This window comes from Lycium barbarum, chromosome 4 (assembly GCF_019175385.1).
Source record: "Lycium barbarum isolate Lr01 chromosome 4, ASM1917538v2, whole genome shotgun sequence".
In the NCBI taxonomy this organism is placed as follows: Eukaryota; Viridiplantae; Streptophyta; class Magnoliopsida; order Solanales; family Solanaceae; genus Lycium; species Lycium barbarum.
Genome location: NC_083340.1, coordinates 136,073,573 through 136,080,713, shown reverse-complemented (window position 1 = coordinate 136,080,713; position 7,141 = coordinate 136,073,573). Strand labels below are relative to the sequence as shown.

General features: G+C 36.9%; 2 long non-coding RNA genes across 2 annotated transcripts; both read right to left on the bottom strand.

Annotated features, from left to right (window-relative positions):
• Nucleotides 1-434: 434 nt before the first annotated feature.
• On the bottom strand, nt 435-2,954 carry LOC132638659 (uncharacterized). The gene is made up of 3 exons (XR_009581843.1): nt 2,308-2,954; nt 1,771-1,817; nt 435-1,014 (listed from the first exon to the last, which is right to left on the bottom strand). It is a non-coding gene; the product is annotated as an uncharacterized LOC132638659 (long non-coding RNA).
• Nucleotides 2,955-3,182: 228 nt separating this feature from the next.
• On the bottom strand, nt 3,183-6,690 carry LOC132638658 (uncharacterized). The gene is made up of 3 exons (XR_009581842.1): nt 6,538-6,690; nt 6,001-6,047; nt 3,183-5,194 (listed from the first exon to the last, which is right to left on the bottom strand). It is a non-coding gene; the product is annotated as an uncharacterized LOC132638658 (long non-coding RNA).
• Between the last annotated feature and the right edge of the window lie 451 nt (nt 6,691-7,141).

Below are 7,141 nucleotides of genomic sequence, written 5' to 3'. Positions count from 1 at the left end.
AAGGTCCAGTTTTTTCAGAATAATTGGCCTGTTATTGTATGTATAAGGACCTCCATAGAATATTTCCTGCATATCCTCTACCTTTTGGAATTTTATATCATAGTAACCAGCTTCATGGAGGTAAAGGTCAGGTTTAGGCACTTTTCCCTAATTTTGCCTCACATACCTAAGCATCGCAGTGTATCTTGGAGTAGCCCTAATGAAATTGTCACACCCCAACCCCGATAGGGCATGATGGGCACCCGACCCTTACTTAGAGCCAAGCGAACCCGCTGGATCTCGTTATACTCATAGTCCTTAAGTCATGAACTGAAATGCATAGTGAAAGCTTTTAACAAAAACATTCTTTTCGTCTTTATCAAATCAAGCAAAATCTGTAATCACATGAAATTTGTAACGTAATGCATAATGATACATTGGCTTAAATAGCCGCTTACAAGAATGACATACTATATACGTGACTCTGTCTGCAAAGTCTCTAACATAAATCATTATACAATGACATGGATACTCTGACTCGGCAACACTCCGGAAAGAAATGGAGCTCGCCAATCCCGCTGGAACGTCTTCTGGCCATATCCTCTACTCATTTGTATACCACTTCTGTCACGACCCGACTAGGGCCGCGACGGGTACCCGGGGCTAACCACCGAGCACCGCTCGTTTCCTCACTTGTCATAACCATTTTACATTTCTTTATCATTCATAACCTCATAATCATAAGACAACCATTTTTCATTTGACAACACAAATGATTTTATATGCATGTGCCCCTTAGGCCATCAAAATAACATATACAAATATAATATAGTAATCTTGTGAGACCATCTAACCCGCACTGCGTGTCTACGAGCCTCTACTGACATATTATACATATAGACGGAACAGGACTCCGTCGTGCGCGAAATACATAAAGGAACCAAAAGAATAAACATAAGCACCTCCGAACAATGGAGTGCTCTCAATCAGCTGACAACTACTAAGAATCTGGATCAAGCTCACCTCCCTGTTTACCTGTGGGCATGAACACAGCGTCCGAAGAAAACGGACGTCAGTACGAATATTGTACTGAGTATGAGAGGCATAAACAATAACAATATATCAATGAAATATGAAGGCATCAATGAGATAAGGAGGCCTCAAGAAAGAGCAATCTGTACTGGCTATCAAGTATAACTGAAATAATGCATGCTGACTTACTTATAATCATTATCATGTCATGTATCTATACATATATAAGCTGCCCGTCCATATAGGTACGGTGTGGTAATGTATAAGCTGCCCGTCCATGTAGGAGCGGTGTGATAATCATAGCCTGCGTCCAGGCCTCCCGCGTCCGGGGTATAAGCTGCCCACTATAGTGGTGTGCACATCTACGTGCCTGCCCGGCCGACTATAGCGCGACGCGGTGTGAGAAAATACATACATATATATATATATAAAGCATGCACAAGAGCCCAATCAAAAGTCATAACTATATCGGAGCGACGTAAGGTCGGTGGCTTCCGACATCATTATGGAACATTCATTGACATCCTGCCTCACCTTGAAGGAATTAGCATATAAGGTGAGTGTAAGCAATAAATAACATCATTAACATCATAGGATCATCACAACATGAGTATTGGGATTTCTATACTTTACTCATTACCTTGTGTGGCTAATTATGGGCATAGACTCATATTTTTCGGAATTTAAGGAAACTCATGGATAAAAGAGAGTCAAGCTATAAGATTCATGCCATAGAAAGAAAGGACTAGCCTCACATACCTTGAACTCTATCTAATGTCCAACGTCTACTTCTCGAGCTCGCCGGTCTAAAATTAAGATAACATAGGCCACATTTAGATTATCCACATCACTTACTAACCAATCCAAGTACGAATGAAACTTAACAAAATTTGGGCAGCATTTCCCCTGTAAACTTGACAATCCTCGAAATTCCAACTTAGCCAAACATCAATAAAAATATCAACAACAACAATACCAACAATTTCATATCAAACTAGAATTAAATCCATTCTTAAATTACTCCCAAAACAACCCAATATACATTCGAATTCCAATACTTGTGTACACTTCTTTATTTCTGTATATCCATAATATAACAACAAACACAATAACAACAACTACAGCCAATCCCACGATATTCCAGCACGCCAAACAATTTATAACACCCACCAAACAGTCCACATGATGACAATAACAGTTTATCCGATTTCCCACAATTAATTTCGTATTTCCCATTTCACAATTTAGCTATGACTGGGATGAATTTAAATATCTCAAGAATAAAAGAATCCTTACCTATGAAGCTCTTGGACAAGCGGAATGAAATCCAAGTCGTATTGGAAAAGAGTTGCTCAATTGAGTGAGCTACCTTTGATCAGAATGTTATATCCGTGGAGGAACAGAAAAGTGCATATCTAATCGTTTTATATAACTTGGGAAAGATTGAGAAATTTTTTTGTTTTTTTCCTACTATGTAGAAGATATATATATCGTCCAATTTAGTGTAAAGAAACATGTTCATCATTCAATTAGTGGACAATCACGTGTAGGGAAACTTAGACACATAATTGTCTTACACGAATAAAGTAATGGGATAATTATCTTCTCCTCCCTTTCTTTTACTCTATATAAATGGAAAGTGGGCCAATTTAGCATTTAATATAATTGCAACACACAGCCACTAAATTGTATATAAAAGAGTCATTTCTTCCCCTTGCATAAACGTGCCACGTGGAAATTCATGGATTTGTCCACTAATAATCTAGTTAATCCCTTTTGTCTTTCACTATCCAACAGAATGATGAATTATACACCAAAAGATGGATATGTTTTCATCCACTTAGTGGACTGTGGGAACCACATGCTAATTAATCTATAATGCCACCACCAACTCATACATTATTAGTCACACGTTTCTTTTCCCCTTGTGTTTTACAGGTAAGTTTTATTTGGCCCACCCACTATCATAATTTGCCACTACACATTTTAATACAAATAATCTCATCCCAAAAGCTATGCCAACAGATTCTATACATGGCATTAGTCATCTAATTCTTACTTGAAATGGACCCACGTGTCCATGTTAAATATAATAGTTATCCACTTAATCTTTAATTAATTCCTTTTTCCTTTCCACTACAATCCAACATTTAATTACTTACCCATATAATTAATTTCTTGATCTCAACTCACTTAAATAAGGAATTATCCTTCACACACTTTCTTATCACTTGTTCAGAATTACATCAATACTTATAACCTCGAATTTAATCTTGTCCTTGAACCTACGTCGGTTAACTTACGAATAATCCAACGTACAAAAATACAGGTTGTAACATTCTTCCCCCCTTTAGAACATTCGTCCTCGAATGTTAAACTAGTCCTGTATAAGTATACTGGATATGGTGATCTTATGAAGAATCAGTTACTCTTCTATCATGCTGTGTCTCTCCTTGCTTAACTTAATACAATTCTCCACTTGACACCGATTAATATTTCCAAAGAAGGTAGTCATAATTTAGATACTTCTATAATTGACTGCAACTTACTGTGTCCATCTACGCTTGAAGGTTAAGTTGATTTTGGTGGAGTCATCTTTTAAGTAACACTTCTTAACCTTTTACCCTTTCTGGTCAATCTTATCCTTAATACCTTACAAGCTGTCTTATCAATACATTCATATTCGTCACAATTCTTCTTTGTCTATACTCTTGTCTCAATCATACTATTATTTCTTCTAACTATAAACTCGTCGTAATTTATCCCTGCTTATTAATTCAGTTGATACCTCAATATAACACTCTATTAAAATTTCCCACCCTTTTCTAAATCATCTCTTATTATCACAAGCCCTTCCAAATTGTCCTAGCATTTCTTTTTACCATATCGATATCGACCTCATGATTACTATTACCATCAATTCAACGGTTAACTTTTTTTTTTTTAAGTCAGTCATACTCGCAACTTAGTCAAATCTTATCATTATTGTTGACATGAACTTTTACGAACCTATATCTCATTCTCCTTTATTTCTAGGAAAATTTCGGCAGAGTTTCCTCTGTATTTCTTACTATCCCAAAACCTGCACGCAGGAAATACCAACAATGCCTCACAGGGCCAGTATATATATGTATATATATATTTATCGTATCATAGCCACACAGGGCTCCCAATATCAACAACCATATATAAAAAAAAATGATGAACTTACCTCGTATGTCCAACTCAAACTGTACCCGTTATACGTTTCGGTCTACTTTCCCTTTTAAATCGTTACCGACATTTCAATCATACCTGCAACATTCGCACCATATCTAACATATACCCTGCTTATTTTTTTATTTTTTTTTTAATTCCTTCAGCTTCTTCTGTTCACACTTTATAACTGAACTTATCATCAATATATATACATTCAATCCATTTTCTTACTATATTCACAATTACTAACCTTGATGATGACCAATCGCCATTCTGTGTTTACAATTTCTGATAACGTAACCTCAATGAAATATTATCCTCTGTAACTTCCAGTAGCATTATTTACCTTCACTTGTCGACACCACTCTCCTGCTGAAATCAAAGGTTAGTACATAAGGGATATCCTTTCCTATCTCTTGGCTCTATCGCACGATCTAGAGTAGGAGGGAAAGGTAACATCCTAAATGTCCTGTAGCTTCCTGTTTATAAATGTGGCGCGCAACACACCATAAACAAAACTCTACTAGACACGGCTCGTAGACACTTTCTAGGACGAACGGCTCTGATACCACTTCTGTCACGACCCGACTAGGGCCGCGACGGGTACCCGGGGCTAACCACCGAGCACCGCTCGTTTCCTCACTTGTCATAACCATTTTACATTTCTTTATCATTCATAACCTCATAATCATAAGACAACCATTTTTCATTTGACAACACAAATGATTTTATATGCATGTGCCCATTAGGCCATCAAAATAACATATACAAATATAATATAGTAATCTTGTGAGACCATCTAACCCGCACTGCGTGTCTACGAGCCTCTACTGACATATTATACATATAGACGGAACAGGACTCCGTCGTGCGCGAAATACATAAAGGAACCAAAAGAATAAACATAAGCACCTCCGAACAATGGAGTGCTCTCAATCAGCTGACAACTACTAAGAATCTGGATCAAGCTCACCTCCCTGTTTACCTGTGGGCATGAACACAGCGTCCGAAGAAAACGGACGTCAGTACGAATATTGTACTGAGTATGAGAGGCATAAACAATAACAATATATCAATGAAATATGAAGGCATCAATGAGATAAGGAGGCCTCAAGAAAGAGCAATCTGTACTGGCTATCAAGTATAACTGAAATAATGCATGCTGACTTACTTATAATCATTATCATGTCATGTATCTATACATATATAAGCTGCCCGTCCATATAGGTACGGTGTGGTAATGTATAAGCTGCCCGTCCATGTAGGAGCGGTGTGATAATCATAGCCTGCGTCCAGGCCTCCCGCGTCCGGGGTATAAGCTGCCCACTATAGTGGTGTGCACATCTACGTGCCTGCCCGGCCGACTATAGCGCGACGCGGTGTGAGAAAATACATACATATATATATATATATATATATATATATATATATATATATATATATATATATATATATATATATAAAGCATGCACAAGAGCCCAATCAAAAGTCATAACTATATCGGAGCGACGTAAGGTCGGTGGCTTCCGACTTCATTATGGAACATTCATTGACATCCTGCCTCACCTTGAAGGAATTAGCATATAAGGTGAGTGTAAGCAATAAATAACATCATTAACATCATAGGATCATCACAACATGAGTATTGGGATTTCTATACTTTACTCATTACCTTGTGTGGCTAATTATGGGCATAGACTCATATTTTTCGGAATTTAAGGAAACTCATGGATAAAAGAGAGTCAAGCTATAAGATTCATGCCATAGAAAGAAAGGACTAGCCTCACATACCTTGAACTCTATCTAATGTCCAACGTCTACTTCTCGAGCTCGCCGGTCTAAAATTAAGATAACATAGGCCACATTTAGATTATCCACATCACTTACTAACCAATCCAAGTACGAATGAAACTTAACAAAATTTGGGCAGCATTTCCCCTGTAAACTTGACAATCCTCGAAATTCCAACTTAGCCAAACATCAATAAAAATATCAACAACAACAATACCAACAATTTCATATCAAACTAGAATTAAATCCATTCTTAAATTACTCCCAAAACAACCCAATATACATTCGAATTCCAATACTTGTGTACACTTCTTTATTTCTGTATATCCATAATATAACAACAAACACAATAACAACAACTACAGCCAATCCCACGATATTCCAGCACGCCAAACAATTTATAACACCCACCAAACAGTCCACATGATGACAATAACAGTTTATCCGATTTCCCACAATTAATTTCGTATTTCCCATTTCACAATTTAGCTATGACTGGGATGAATTTAAATATCTCAAGAATAAAAGAATCCTTACCTATGAAGCTCTTGGACAAGCGGAATGAAATCCAAGTCGTATTGGAAAAGAGTTGCTCAATTGAGTGAGCTACCTTTGATCAGAATGTTATATCCGTGGAGGAACAGAAAAGTGCATATCTAATCGTTTTATATAACTTGGGAAAGATTGAGAAATTTTTTTGTTTTTTTCCTACTATGTAGAAGATATATATATCGTCCAATTTAGTGTAAAGAAACATGTTCATCATTCAATTAGTGGACAATCACGTGTAGGGAAACTTAGACACATAATTGTCTTGCACGAATAAAGTAATGGGATAATTATCTTCTCCTCCCTTTCTTTTACTCTATATAAATGGAAAGTGGGCCAATTTAGCATTTAATATAATTGCAACACACAGCCACCAAATTGTATATAAAAGAGTCATTTCTTCCCCTTGCATAAACGTGCCACGTGGAAATTCATGGATTTGTCCACTAATAATCTAGTTAATCCCTTTTGTCTTTCACTATCCAACAGAATGATGAATTATACACCAAAAGATGGATATGTTTTCATCCACTTAGTGGACTGTGGGAACCACATGCTAATTAATCTATAATGCCACCACCAACTCATACAT